General features: G+C 35.2%; 1 protein-coding gene across 1 annotated transcript in view; it reads right to left on the bottom strand.

Annotated features, from left to right (window-relative positions):
• GALNT13 (polypeptide N-acetylgalactosaminyltransferase 13) overlaps positions 1 to 16,272 on the bottom strand; it is a 431,664-nt gene extending 415,392 nt beyond the window's left edge. Inside the window, exon 1 of the mRNA XM_006921079.1 lies at positions 16,065 to 16,272. The gene's annotated coding sequence lies outside the window, so the exon portion shown is untranslated. The remainder of the gene's footprint in view (positions 1 to 16,064) is intronic.

Below are 16,272 nucleotides of genomic sequence, written 5' to 3'. Positions count from 1 at the left end.
AACCCACTGCTGAAAACTCATTAGTTAGTATATGCCCTTAAAGAAATTTTGGAGGTGCCTGATCTTGCATGTACACAATGCTGTAAATGAAGTGGATCTCAAAAGCACTGGCCAGATTTATTAATTGATTATGTATGCTGGCTGCTTAAGCAGGAATCATTTCATGTACCAATAAAGTACACTCTGTATTAAAATGTGACAACATTTTATTGGCCCACAATTTTATATATCAAGTTACTATGAGATGTAGTCCTCTGGCCAATTAAAAGTGCATGAATTTTTAGAGAATTTTAATAAAATACAGATGCATATAATACAACTTGATTAAAATCACATAATAAATTTTTTCCATAGAAAAAATAATAAATTTTTCCATAGAAAATACATATAAAATTTAAAAAAAATAAATAGATATAAAATAAGATCAGCTAAAAAAATGACTAAACATGGGAGTTTTCAAGTGTGTTAGTGTAGGAGTGGTAAGGATGAAAGGGTATATGAAAAGCTTTAAGGCTGGCTAAAATCTCAAAAGTAAACCTGAGTTAAACCTGACAAAAACATTATACTTGAAAATAGGTTTTAGACAGAGAAGTTAAAAAAAGTTAGACCAAAACTTAATTTGATCCAACAAAAGGTCAAAGCAAACTATAGTTAATAAAGCAACTAAAAATTAGAAATATCTGAATTATCATACAATATCAGTAACGTATTTAGCTTGAGGATCCCCAAGCACAAGATTGTGGGGGCCTACACTTAAAAATACCCAGGGAACATATAAAAATGAAAACTCAACTTTCAGTAAAAGTCCTTTGGGAAATACACATACACACACACACACACACACAAATAGGCATCAGCCCTGCTCTATAACAGGAAACAGTAAATATCTTTGATTTAATGTTAGTTAAAAATACATTACAAAATTAATCATATTGCTAAATTTTTCTATATCTTGGTCTTATATTTTTAATGATTGTGCATTTGTGAGTTACAAACTTCCAAAGCACCTGTTAAATAAAAACGAAAATTGTTCACAAAGTAAGCTTACAAGGTTAATTATCAGTGAACTATCACATTATAAAATAATTACAGGTGGTATAATATTTTGGCAGACAGATGCAACAATACAAGAAAATCAATTGTCTGTCTGTGACTTAATGTAACCTTGGTTGAAAATGCTTAACCTCATGCACGGTTCACAGACACAGCAAGAGTTATTACCTGATTTGAAATATTTCTCATGAAGAAATTCATTACAAGATTATTAAAGCTTATAATAAGGTTTTTTAAATCACTTTAAAATAAATTCAAATGGCACACAACTTCAAGAGGAGAGTCAACAGAAATACTTAGCAAATGAAAGCTGAGGACCCAATATTATTTCAGGCAGCACTGGAAAATTGTTTAAATCTCAATAGATAAAATAGTAAAAAGGTTGTTTGAATAATTTTATTACTTGTAACATAAAAAGGTTTTTTAAACACAGATAAAACATATACCATTTAATTATCTATAAAACTACTTCTTATGTAATAAAGTCACAAAAAATAAATTAGTCCTTTATCACTTTTTTTTAAATACCTGCTCTTTTAGTGAACATGTTTTTGGAGTTGAAGAAGTTGTAGGTTACATTAAACAATTAGTCTTGGTAGAGTTCAGCAGTCTGGAAATGATTCATAAATAAATCAAAAACAGCATGACACATCATTAGATTTCCTCGAGCAGTTTATTATTTATGTATAATTATCATTTGTACAAATTATTGTGAAGGAATTGACAAACTATCAATATTCAAAACAACCTATTTTCTTCATAAGAAAACACTGGAACTCAAATTTTTCTAAATGAGAAATGAATTAAAATTTATTTCAAATTATATATTCTTCTAAATAAAAAATAGAAAATCTCCAATTAAACATTTATAAAAATCATTTAAAAAACTAGACATCATATACTGAAAATAAGGTCTATGTCTCTAAATAAAAATAATAATGTTTCATCTTTTTCACTGAGGGACTAAGGCTGAAATGGTAATGTTTTAAATTCTTTAATATTTTTCATATTCACACACAAGAAAAAACACTCATCTTTCGATTTCTCTAAGGATTAGCCAAGAAAAAATAATATGGTCCAAGCTGATTAAAAAACTAAGGGGAAAGTGAAGAATGACTGCTCAACTTAACCAAGAACCTAACAAAAATCAGAAGTGATGTTGAAATTTTCCAAATAATGTTAAAGGGAATAGAAGAAGCTTACCACCCTTTTTGTAAGCTAGATCACTTTCTGCCGAGTGGCACTTTAGTGTTAAGCATTGTGTATAATTTGTACAACTTCTTGGTATAATACTTATCATAATACGGTATCTTTGCCTTCACACATTTATCTTTTCTTCTCTGTTAAATAAGATTTCAAATATTTCACTAATACAGTTTTACATTTGTATTTTGCTTGGCTTCAATCCTACCTTTGACTTCTATTCATTTATTGTCTCCTGGGATCCAATTTTACAGTTACTCCTTATAATAAGTCTTCTAGGTCTGAGAATTTTATTTTGAAAATAGGTTAAGCAGGCCAAATTTACTAGGCGCCCAACAAACTAAATGCCAGTAGAGGACTCTAGAAGAGGAGATGCGCTAATAATAGCTAACATTTGTAAAGCACTTGCTAAGTGCCAAGCACAATAATCAGTACATTATATGCAATGTCACCTCAATCCTCATGACAACGCATTAAAGTAGTTATAATTATTAGGTAGGTAAAAACGAATATCTAGCTTTGTTTTGTGAGAATTTGATGAGCCAATATTTTGTAAAGTGCATAAAAGAGATCTCCATGCCCAATCAGAGACCCAGGTTGTATTAGTGTTAGCTATTGCTATTACTATTCCCATTTTAAAGATGCAGTAACTAAAATATATAGAGGCTATGTAACTGTGCTTTGTCATTCTGCTAGTAATTGGATGAGTCAGAATTTTTGAACTGGATTTATGCAGGTACCACAGTCTTAATTTGTGTCTAACACAACCATGTTCCATTGCTTCCTCCAAACTTGAGTCCCTACATTTTTCTTATCTTATAATCAAGGGTTAGTTCATACACTAAACGTTCTAATTAACTGCCAAAAACTTCACCTTAAAAAGAAATTTAATGGACTTTTGATTCATTAAACCAGGTAAGATAACAAGACAAAACAGCTCTCACTGACCCCAAGTCACTGTCAAAATCCAGATCACTCAGAAAATGGTAAAAGGAGGTGACCCAAGAGATTATAATCACATCTTTCAGCAGAAACAAGATAGTCACAGCTTTAAAGAACAACTGATTGTTAATTTGTTTTATTCTTATTTCAGAATCCCCTCTCATTCCGTATTATAAAAAATACTGGATTTTAACATACCAATTAAAAGTAATTTTCGTTCTCAATTATCCATAATAGCTTTGTTTTATATACATCCCAAGCAATGGGAGAAAACTGAAAAACTTCCTTATTCCTCTGTCTCTCTAACTCTGTCTCTCTCTCTTTCTCTCTGTCTCTATCTCTGTCTCTCTTTCACCCCCCATATTCTCTCTCTCTCCCACTCTTACTCTCATCTCTTACAATTTTCTTTTAGTTTGCTCAATTGTTAAAAAAAGCATACACACACACACACCCCACATGAAAAATTTTTCACACAACCACTGGGTTAGAAATTTCTTGTGGGATCCATCTGTGTTCTCACATTCATTAGGAATAACTAGCATCTTTAAAGCAGCTATTTCTGATTAGCTACAAAATTAAAGTGTTAGCCTAAACAATAAGAAGCAGTGAGAACTTCAAGAGCAGCTGCCAATCTAAAACAGCAATATTCTCACATCTGTCTAATGCTGAAATAGTCATTCTTCACCTATCATTTCTTCTGTGAATCTGTAGACGTATCAGGTAATCAAGGTAACTGGTATAACTTAATAAGACAGGGGACTATAAAATTTACCATCTCTATCTGGAAACCACTAAAAATGTTGTTTAAAATTATTGTTTGGCATTTAAAATTTATTGTTTAATATGTTCGGGAAAACAGGTGGAATGGAGATAGGATCTTTGAAAGAATCATTTGGTAATGTTTTGCAAAAAAAAAAAAGTTAAACAAAATAAGGCCTTGAATAATGAAAAAAAAATTATATCAAAACAACCCTATTTGGGAAGTGATTATTATAGATTAATAAAACTACAGCTGGCTGATTCTTATTTGAGTGGTTAATTCAATTAGACACAAGGTAAAGAGATAAACTTAAAGGAGAACAAAGACCATTGTTGAAAAGGCAGTTAACATCTTTACTCTAAGAAAGTGAGCAAGTAAAATGCCATATGATTTTACTTACATGTTGAATCTAAAAAAGAAAAAAATGAATAAACAAAACAGTGATAAACTCATAGATACAGAGAATAAACTGATGGTTGCCACATGGGAGGGGAGTAGAGAGAAGGGCTGAAAAAGTGAAGGGGATTAAGAAGTACAAATTTCCTTTATGAAATAAGTCAGGGGGATGCAATGTACAGCATGGGGAATGTAAGCAATAATAGTGTAATAACTATTTACAGTGCCAGATAGTTACTACAGTTATCATAGTGATCACTTCATAAGGTACATAAATGTCTAATCACCGTTTTACACCTGTAACTAATATAATATTCTATGTCAACTATAATTGAAAAAAAAAAAAAACCCTGAATCAATCTTGAGACCTATCCTACCTAGAAAAGTTACAGTTATAAATAACTCTATATTGTAGTGTTTGTTTATAAAATAAACACTACAATATAGAGTGATACCGGGTATTTTTATACCAGATGCTTCATTTTAAAGAGGAGGAAACTGAGATCCAGAGAACTTAAATGACATGCTAAGAATTTATTAATGGCTTTGCCAGGACTAGAATCCAATTCTTTTCTCTTAGCCCCATGATCTTTAAAACACTGTACGGGATGACTGCTACTGGGTTTACGAACAAAAGTTCTAAGTATTTATGTGCCTTTAGACAGTGCAGTCCTCTCCCCCAACCCCAACCAATTCCTCTCCCCACAAGGCATCACCTTGAATTGTTTATTAGCTCTTCAAGAGAAGTTTTAACTCAATATCCTTATGGACCAGGGTGATTCAACAGTGAATGATTGGAATCTGTGGAAATCTGGAGAACATAACCCACCTAAAAGCAATTATAATTTTAAAAAATCAAATTAAAGCATACTTTGATTAAACAAATGGACCCAAAGTATTTTAGATGGTGTCTAAGTTGCCTCACTTATCACACTCCCCACTTCTGCACTCTTCCTCTTAATTCAGTCATTACTTCTCTTAATTATCTTTGTAACTTTGAGGACTATATGATCACTGCTATTTCTTCTATAAACTATAGACACTATTTCTTGGCTCCATTTTGTGAAATGCTAATCTTCCAATTCCTATTTTTCTGCTTTCTCTAACCCCAGTTCCTAACTCCCAACCTTTACCAGCTCTATGTTTATTGTGACACTGCCGTTGTTGAAAATATTTGCATTCAGTTTTACAGTTATGATTATCTAAAGATTGATACTAAAGTTGAAAAACAGTAAATACCATTTATAATTAATTAATATAAAAATGTTATTCATTTCATGGCTCACTAAAGTTCTCTGACTACTTTCCTTCTTATATATTCTTTTGTTTTTCCTGGAGTTTTTATATTTTTGCACTATTTTTCTTCATCTTTTCAAATATTTCTTTAACATTAAATGTATAATGTCCCTCCTTTGTCCCAGAGCCTTCCACCAGGCAAAGCCCTCCATTTTTTCACACTAATTCTATACCAGATTAAAGCAATATGAATTGTCTTCTAGAAATACTTCACAGTTACCATGCCATGTCTTTCTCTTCCTCTTAATTATACTTTGCCAGGGTTTGAGCTCAAATAAATTTATAAGAAAGGTTACACTTAGAAAAATATCTTTAGTCCTTATATGGACTGAAAATGGCTTTATTCTACCCTTGTACTTGATCGATATTTTGAGTGACTATGGAATTTTGAGTTGCAAATCATCTTCCTTCAGAAACTTGAAAATTATTCTATTAATTCTTTAATAGCTGTTCTAACTATATTTTTTGTTTTCTTGCAGAGCTCCAATTATCTGCAAGTCACACTTCAGGGAGATTCACAGTGACTCATCTTCTTGTTTGTTTGTACTGAGAGATTTTTTTTATTTGAAATTATAAATTTTCCCTTAAATGTATTTGAAAATCTTTAATTTAGGCACTATTTTCCTAAATCTCTTTAAGATTCTAATTGTTTTGCCTCTTTTATGATCTTTTCATGATCAGTTCCTTGGAAGGTCATTTTATTATTATTGTTTTTCTTTAACCTTGGTCTCTTTTTCATGTTGTTGACTTTTATTAATATTTTTGTCTTAAGTTATTTCTTAATTGTCTGGTGATCCTTAGTTGCTGTTCTATATTTAAGGATGAAGAACTAGAAAATGCTGAGCCCTCTATACTTGAATGTGTCTTATTGATTAGAAGACATTACTTTAGGGTAAGCAAGAGCTGAACATTAGGCCTAAAGACCCTAAGCACCAAAATAATAGAGACTTTGTTCTGTGTTTCTAAGATGCATCTCTAGTTACTCTTACTGTCCCTCAGCAGTCCCTGTGATTTCTTAGTGTCTGTTAAGGGGGGCATTCAGGAGGGATAATAAGAAAAACTTGCCATAGGGATGTTTTCATCAAAGTAGAATCAGTGAATAGAAGGCTGGCTATCCCATCTATACATGTTGAGTAACTATTTTATTTCAGCTCCAGTGTCTCACTTTTGAATTCTGTTTTTCTTGGCATTATTGAGCCTCAAGCCTTTGGGAACTGGTTAATGGCAAAGTGGCTTCCTCCTCACCTTCATGACCCTCCCATATCTTAGGCAGTTTCCTCAGCTTGGCTTCACTCCATATACTTTGTAACAGCTTGATATCTTTTTAACCCCTTAATTTAATACTTGTAAATGAGGTTTCAGGAGGGAGTTTAAAGACATATCTCAATATTCCCTCTTAAAATGGCTACTCATCTGTTTAAAAGCAATTCTACTGACCTAGAGAAACTAAGCTTAAAATATCTAAAATGAAGAAAACCCAAGAACAAACAATTATTATAGTGTTGCATATCACCATATTCATAATAGCAATAATGCTGTTCAGAATGATTCAAAGGCGGCTCTCTATTGAAATAAATGCAAACTGCATATCTGTACATATCTTAAGGTGCACAGAATAAAAGCAGTACTACTGATTTCATGTTTCTGAAATGCCTTATACTCTGTCCTTTTTGTGTAGAATGAGACAACTAATTAATATTCTCAAAAAAAAAGATTTATTGAAGTTCAAAATTATTTAATGAGATAGTCGCAAATATATTTGTGGAGGTTATCTTTCTTTACAAAAGAAATAGAAATGATGCATATATGTTATTCTATTTGAATTAGAATTTTATATAGATAATAAGAATTTGTGCCTTGTAGAAGCAAAATGGGCCTATTGTTGCCTGCTACAGCAAATGAAGTGTCTCATAACTGGCAATTCAATGTGTTAATTCAGCTGCACCATCCAATTACCTACGATTCATCTCAACTTAGTGCACAGCAATAAAATTCTTTAAAAATCTGTGACAAAATATCTGTTCTAGGTTTGCCAAAGTGGGAAACACAGAAACTAAATTATAAAAATTGCTCATCACAATCCAGCAATAGCATCACAATGAATTTTTGACATGAAGTTGGTCTAAAGTAAATAATGAAACACATATTGGATGTTTTATAAGGAAAATCTGACCAAGGAATGTGAGAACTGCCTGAACTGAAATTGGCATCCCCTCAAATAACAAAGCATTCCCTTGGAGCCATGGGCCTGCCAACTGCCAACTGACCACAGGGCCCAAGCACACAATTCTAAAAGTAGACAAAGGTAATGAAATGTGAATTTAGCATCCCTGGCCTCTTGTTAAATGACCCAGATGCAAGAGTTGGAGCATCTATCTCTTACCTATTCAGAGACTAAATGATGAAATAAACAGAAGCTCGTTTTACTTACTTTCTTTTTATTTTTTACAGAATTAAGACAACTAATAGATAATACAATCCTGCTACATGAAGATCTGTCAAGCCATAGAAGATAGATAATTCAAAGTAGAGAGCACCATGAAGAAGGAAAAAAGGAAGGGGGAGGAAGAAAGATATGGGAGAAGAAAAAGAGTATTAGGAAACGATAAACACAGTGTTTACTTATGAAGAATATACAGAGGAACACTGAAAATCTCTAGAATGTGGATAAAATCTGAATTATAATCAGGGACAGGATGGTTTCTAATATTTTTCAAGACAAACAACATGTACTCCCATTTGAGACTGAACTATCTAGAAAATCAAGAAATATGAGCCTTGAGAATTAAAAAAAGTAGAATTTGTTATGAGGAAAAGAGAAAAAACTGTATTGTTTTAAAATCAGGCTAGTCAATAATCTCATAAACCCTCCCCTGATTACAGAATCTGAAAAGGGAATTGTTTTAAAGTGTAGATTTTTATTTAAAAAAAAAAGACAGTAACTCATTACTGGAGTTATCTAATTTGAATAATTTACATAATCTAATCATATATCAGTCTAAAATTGTATTTTTTTAAAAGACTAAATAAAAGTCATATTAAAACACTGTCTTAGTGCATTCAACAAAAATATTAAGTAATAGAAAGTTGCTGAAAATCAACCAGAAGCCAGAAGGATAAAACGCATTAATCATCATTGATTAATACATCAGTTACTTACAGAAAAAATAAGGTATTTCTTAGTAGGTTAGTTACAGATGTCGATCTTAGGGATTAAAGTCTGTATATAAAAATCTTATTTAGTTATGGATATAAATTTTTTCTTCCTGTCTGCATAACTATATGTTAATTCCTTGGGTTTTTTTCTTTTTTTGAGGGGGGAGAGGGGTCTGCATGTAAGTAAAGACAATAATTAATCTATTTGAAGAAAACTACTCTGATTTTTCCATGTTTATTGTCCCCTTCATAATTAACTTTCTTTCTTAATTTGGTGTTATGACTTCTAAAAGGTAAACATTTTTGTTTTCAACTCTAGAAGTCTAAGGTTGTTGGTCAAGTTTTCTTCCTTTACTTTCAAAAGCAAAACTTACTTAAATAAGAAACAAGATATAGAAATCAGAGTTCTCTTTTCAATTCTGCTACTTTGAGCTTTGTGACCTAAAGCAGGTTGTTTTACTAATCATTTCATCAAAATAGCATAGTCCTTGCCCTGCCACTTATTAGCTTATTCCAGACAACTTACTTAACCTTTCAGAGACTCAATTTCCTCATCTGTAAAGTGGAGGTACTAACAAAACCTACTTTTGGGAGTCATTATGATTAAATAAATCAGTATCTGTAAAGCACTTTAAATGGCATCCAGAACACAGTAACCTCTACGTTTGTTAAATAAATAAAAATTAATAAGTATATCTGAAAAATGATATACTAGAAGTAGATCAGTTGCTTGGGACAGATTCTGTAGATCCATCCCAGGCAAATGAGAATCTTTATCAGTGGGACTTGAAAATCTGTTATTAAAACAAACAAATAAGCAAAAATAAAAACCTCTTTAGGTAATTTCAATTTACAAACTAGTTGTCAGCAGTGACACTCAACAGCACTTTAGGTCAATTTAGCTACATCTCACACACCCACCAGATTCTTTTCCTCTTCAGTGGCCACAGAGTCACTATTCAAAGCAATTTGGAATTTAATAGTATCCATTAGTTTTACAAAAGCAGTTAGAAGTTTAGCTTTGTAATTTTCTCTGACCTAAAGTAAAACTGTTTTGTCCTTACGAAGGTGAACAAAGAAATAAAAAAGGAGCAACTGGTTTCCAAAGGTTGAGAACACTGGTTAGGGGCAAGGACATAGGAATAAATTGAGACATGTACCTTGTATTTTTCTCAATCCTCATTCCTTGTCCCAGGACACAGATTAGCACCTCTCAGTTACAGTGATTTGTGGTTAACTACCATGAAGAAACAAGTCACCTCCAATCCACTAAAATTTCAACAAACATTAAAACAGTAAACTGAGGTTAGAGCAATTGCTAGCTAGCATCTTTCCAAATTAATTGTCCTGACTTGCAACTAGAAAGAGAAGAGAATAGCTATATGGGCTGTGTCTCATTCAGTGATGAATATGATGACTCTGCTGGCCTATGCTGTGTGGATGCAGGAGGTCCATGGGGTGAGCAAAATATTATAGTGGTTCAGACTAAGAAGGGTTCCCAAGCACAGTTTACAAAATGTAGTAAAATAAATTACCAGACTGTGATGAAATTTTCATCAGTCTTTGTTAAATTAGAAAAATAACTGCAGTGAAAAAAAATTTACAGGAAGCTAAATTTATTTTATTTTAAGAACTATATTTTGAGATTCTGTTCTCCCATCTTAGTTCATGTTAAAATGTCCACTCTTTTATAAAATGATAGTGATATAAGTAGACTTTGTAAATCATTCTTACTATGCAAAAGAAAATGTTCACGTGGAAGTTGGGGTCATTTTTTAAAAAAATTTTATTAGTAAAAACATCAGATTGAAAACTATTGAAGCATTGGCTTAAGAGACAGAGAGAGCTGGTGTGATCCTTGGCCCTACTACACATTAGCTGTTGATTTTGAGCAAGTGAGTCCTCATTTATACAATAGAGATAGCAACACTACTTACTACACCTACAGTTATAAGGATAAAATGATAAAATGTGGCAAGACCTATTAGATGTTCATTTACGCACAGTACAAGTACAAAGTAAATACTCAATAAAATTTAGTCATTTTGTGAATTTGTAACTATATTAACCATTTTTAACTCCTTCATAAATAAACTGAAATAGCTGTACTGTCACATATATTTGCTTCTGAGTATTTTGTCCCATTTTTCTTTCATTAGACTAATGGCATTATTGCATAGGGACTTTGATAGTTATGTAAATCTCAACCTCTCCATCTGAAACTAATTATAATAATAAAAATCTCAAGCAGAAATTAAGCCAGTTATCATGCTTCTGGCCTACAAGAAGATAATTCTTCCCATATGTGAAAATCCATTTTTTAACAAAAAAGAGGTGTCGTATTCATAATATCAAGGCAATTAACATTAGGTTAGAGAGTAAGTTGACATTTACTACTATCTCTGAAGTATAATTTGGATGATTTTGAATACATAGACTGTGCTTTACATCCTTTCTGTTTACAGAGGCTACTCAGCACACATATTATGTTCACCAAAGTACCAACCAACAGTTTAATCACCCTCTTCTCTATAATGTTTCACAAGAGCTTAAGTAAGATTTAAGTGACAATTCAATGTAGTTTAATGCAGAGCCCCAATTAATTCCACATCATGTGAAAACCCTGATAAATCTTGGACAGTTCTCATCTATCTTAACAATAAGCGCTTCTGAGAAAATACAAGTCTGAATATTTAATATGAACAATATGTTTAATTTTGTCACATAACAGAAAATACGATCACAAATATGTTCATATTTATGATGGAATAGTCACTACTTTCCCTATATCCCTTTCAAGTTACATTGGAAGGATTAACTATTAATATGGAACAATTTTTAAAAACTGATATTTCGCATCTTGCTGTAGGTCTATTGTACAGGTTGGACGATTATAGTAGGATGAACAATAAGAAACTAACAGTTTATGAGGACCATAATAGTTATGTGGGCATTTGACTGAAGTTGGGCCCTTAGAGAAAAGGCATGACTCCCTACTTTAACTTACATTTTAAACACTAGGTCTCAGCAATCTCTTAATAATCTGTAGTAAGGACTTTTGAAAATTAAGAATTTTAGCTTAAATAGGTCCTGAGACATAGTAAGACAATAAAATTGGAAACTCATAGCTACAAATGAATTTTAGCTAATGCACTTACAAGGAACTCTTGGTCATATGTTAATGACACAGATGTCTTCAGCCACTTTTAATTATTTCTTGGTAGTCAAGCTAATACCAATTAAATATTTTATTATAAATATACTACACTGAAAACATTCACAGAGGTCTAAATCTGAATCAAGGAGAAATAAGTATCAAATGCATAAAATCTGTTTGATTTATATTTTGCTCTCAAAGAAAACTGCTTATAATGCCCCAAATGGATGACCAACTACATCTGAATTAATGTGTGTATTCATTTTAACAAATTTCTTTAAATTCTCTAAGTATTAAATCTCACAATGAAAAGCTTGACTCTTTAGAAACACATATGCCTGTAATTGAATAGCAGGAGTCCTTAATTAAACAATGTGCTTTAAGATAGAAATTGTAAATAGAAGTCTAATCTGGTAAAATGATAAATGGTTTATTAAAGCGGACGATGTTAAATTTTTAAATGTGATTTATTTGTTCAAATATATGCTTAATGTATATGTGTGGGGAGGTGATATTAAGAAATGTCACCTAATAGATTGTCAGAGTCAATATGAGCCATATATTTATCTCTTGGTTTGATAGTTCATGTGTTTATTCTGACAAGAGTAAAAGGAAGGATTTAGAACAAAAGCCCAATTAAAATTTTTTAATAACTAGGCATGTAGTCACTAAAACGTCAAAGCAGGATCTGTTAGATCTTATTAATTTATATCTACGTTCCTATTACTAAAAGAGACACAAACCCAAGAAGGTGATGTAGTAAAAGTTAGTCAAAATTTGTTGTTTATTGCAAGAGGTGCCACTTGAGCATAAGATGCCTAAAAGGCAAATTAAAGAACAAAACTATAATAACTGTTCATTTTCTTAAAGCACAATGAACACATCAGAGACATGCAGTGTTGTTATTTATTGCACATGGTGAAACTGTGTTAATACTTCATTCTCAGTCACTTACTTTTCTCGTTATTCAGAAACACCAATGTTCTCTTTATTTGCCTAACCAAAAAGAATAAAAATTCTCACTTGCTTGTTCTCTCACCCTCTTCCTAAAATGCCAAAGTTTTAAAAAGCTGAACAATCTCTATTACATGGAAATGTTCCTGTTACGACTACTGCTTTTAAAAATCAAGTTGGAAAAATGGAAACATTGTATTTCACTCTGACAAAACCTGAAATTAATACACATTAAGTTAGAAAGTTAAATGTGTCTCAAAATTCTTATCAGTAAGAAATCAGAACATATCTCAAACAATATCAGAATTTCACCTTCAGTAGTCTTTGCTATTTTTAAATACAAAAAAAAAAAATTGGAAAGAGTATCAGGTGATTTGTAAGTAACATTTTTTAAAGCAAAATTGCCTTGAACATGACCCTGAACAATACTCAACTGTTTTAAGAGGTGACTACCAAATCATCATAAAAGCAATATTGCAGTCCATGGGTTCCTACTAGTTCCCTGTACCAGGAGGCACGGCATTTCCAAGTACTTTGGCAAATGCACATATACAAGTAGTATCATGCCTCTCATGTATTTGAAGCAGTAAGGACACTTATAAATTATTTAAGGTAAGTGATTCAGTTTGCAGATCAATTTATAGCCCCCAAATATTTTAAGCTGATACTCCTGTTCTTTTATTAAAAGAGAACTTTTCACTTCTTAAAAACCACACAGAAGTATTCACCCACAAATGATGTCATATCCCAGTTTACTTTAAAGTAGGAAGGTTGAGAGATGCCATCCATCTGAGCCTCTAAACTCATCTCTTCGATTCTACAGCAACTATTAAAGAACATCAGTCAAGCTAAAGACTTGCAGAGAGGGGCAAATTCAAGCAGTGATGAGCTAAAAAGTCACAGAGGACTCATGTTTCAATATCCCTTCTACTAGTCCTCTATACCCATTCATAAAAGACTAAATGAAGCAGGGAAAAAAGGGAAGCAGAATTCAACTTCTTGTAAATATAGGCCCATAGCATAGCTGGGTGACTTCAAAGCCTATAATTAATGCATGCTAATCAATCAAGTTTTTATTAAGCATTTACTAATTTTCTCACATTGTGCTAGGGTCTACAGATCTGAGACATACTCGGTTCCATTCTGGACTCTGGGATACAGAATTAATGTACACCAGCAGTGCTGTATTGCCTTTGAAAAAGCTTTCTTTTCTTCCTCCCAAACCTGATCTGAGACACAGTGCCTCTTAAGCCCTGAAATGAACATCACAGAAATGGTGAATTAAAAGCATTTATTTAAACAAGCAGGAGCAGCCAGAGAATATTCTCAGTGGAGTTGAAGGTGGGCAGGGGCATCAGACAGAGATGTGAAATCCTGATTTGTGGCAAACAATGTGGAGAGACGCATATTTCTTACGTTCGAAGCCAGTCTTTGCCTATGAAAATTTTCCAAATCTATCCATCTCTGAAATCACTCAAACAGGCTTTCAATATTAAGGTTCTGATTTTGCAGGAGAGGAGGAGTTTGTAGAGATCAGGGGAAAGGAAAGATCAGTAACGCATGCAAAAGTCAAGAAGAAGAAAGGAAAGGATGGGTAAAAGCACAGAAAATTATCTGGAAAGGTAAGAGGTCCAAACTAAGTCACTAAAAGGATGATCTTACTTTTCAATATTCTCAAACCATCAGGTTTCTTTAACACTAGAGGGCATGAACACACACACACACACACACACACACACACACACACAAATACACACGAGGGGGTAGCACCCTTGAGCAAAGGCAGCCTTCATATAAAGCTAAAGATCTGGGGGGCCCAAGGAAACACGGAATTTCAAGGGGCTGAGGTAGCCAGTCTCTAGCGCTGGGAAGAGTGATCGCGATCTTCCCCAAGGAAACCGCTCAAGGATTGAACGCTATGGCAGTTTAAAGCACACAGTACCCTCTCCTCCGCTAGTAACACCTTTGCCTCACGAAATCTCTCACCCTTTCGAGATTAGTTTTCCCTGGATCTCTTAGCTTCTGTGTTTGTCTGCCCACTGTCTCTTCTGTGGCTCCTAGTAAAGGCTGGAGATGTAGACTCTCCACCTGGAAATTCAACTGATCGTAGCCAAGGAACGTGATAAGGGGAGGGGCACCCGCAGCTTTCGCAGTCCAAACCAGCAGCCGCCTGCGCTCGGGTTAGCAGAAGCGCAGAGCCTTCGGACCCCGGGAGGGGAAGCTGGCCCTCGCGCCCCACATTCAGCCCCTCGACCCCACAGCCCAGACAAGGGCAAGCTGCATCCATCCCTGCGTCCCCTCTGGCTCCCAGCAGAAAGGTCTCTGTACCTGGATGTGTACAGAAGATGGGCCAGGGCGTGCTCCCCCGGCCAGGGCGCCTCGGGATCTGGGAGCTGGTGTTCGGGAGAACGAGGCAGGAGAGATGAAAGAGAGAGATCGAAATAGGCAGCGAAAGGCAGAAATAGGGAAAATACTGCAAGACCAGCGGAAGGGACAGAGTATAACAGGGACACAGAGGCATCCCAAGAAAGGGAGAAAGAATGAAAGAGAAACAGAAACACACAGAAGGGTTGGGGAGACAGAGAAAGAAACTGAGTCAGAGACAGAAAGACATACAAAGAGAGTGAGGCAGAGGAGCACTCAGAGTCAAACGGAGGCAGAAAGAGGAAGGCAACCGTCGAGGAAGACATCCAAGACCCAAAACGTCCCCAGTGTCGGGCCGTGCAGAAGCGCCCGCGCACGGTAGCCCCCGGTGGCCCGCGGTTGGTGGGAGAAAGTTGCCGGGGTGGAAAGGCCGAGCCGCCCCACCGCCGAGCGTCACCGAGGCACTGAGGGTGGCCAGCGCCCCCAGGTCGGCGGCGTAGCGGAGAATGCAGGGTAGAGGGCGGGCGGCGGCACAAAGTTCCGCGCCTCGCGGTCCTCTCTCCGTACCTGCAGCGGCAGGCGAGCGCGCTCCGAGCTCCCGGGAGGCCCCTCACCCGATCCGCCAGAGCTCCTGCCCCGGGACTGGTTCGGGGTACTGAGCTCTGCGCTCAGTCACGCGCTGCAGGACTTTGCGGTGCCCACCCGGCACTCTGGCCGCCCAGTGGGGACTCGCTCCAGACAATTACAAAGAAGACAGGGGGAGCAATAGAGAGAGACGGAGACCTGCTGTCGTGGCCCAGGATCCCGCGAAGAGGGAACGGCGGTCCACGCACGGAATCCAGCCTCCGACCCAGCCGGGCAGACTCTGGCCCGCCTCTCCGACAGCCGGGCGCGCCGAGCCCGCGCTCACCTGGAACCCGCGCTGGCCCGCGAGCGCCGCACTCAGCCCAGCTCCCGCCCTCGCCTCTCTCTTCACACTTCCCCAGGAGAG

The sequence above is a fragment of the Pteropus alecto genome, unplaced genomic scaffold (genome assembly GCF_000325575.1).
Source record: "Pteropus alecto unplaced genomic scaffold, ASM32557v1 scaffold3, whole genome shotgun sequence".
In the NCBI taxonomy this organism is placed as follows: domain Eukaryota; kingdom Metazoa; phylum Chordata; class Mammalia; order Chiroptera; family Pteropodidae; genus Pteropus; species Pteropus alecto.
This window is presented reverse-complemented; position numbering and strand designations above follow the sequence as displayed.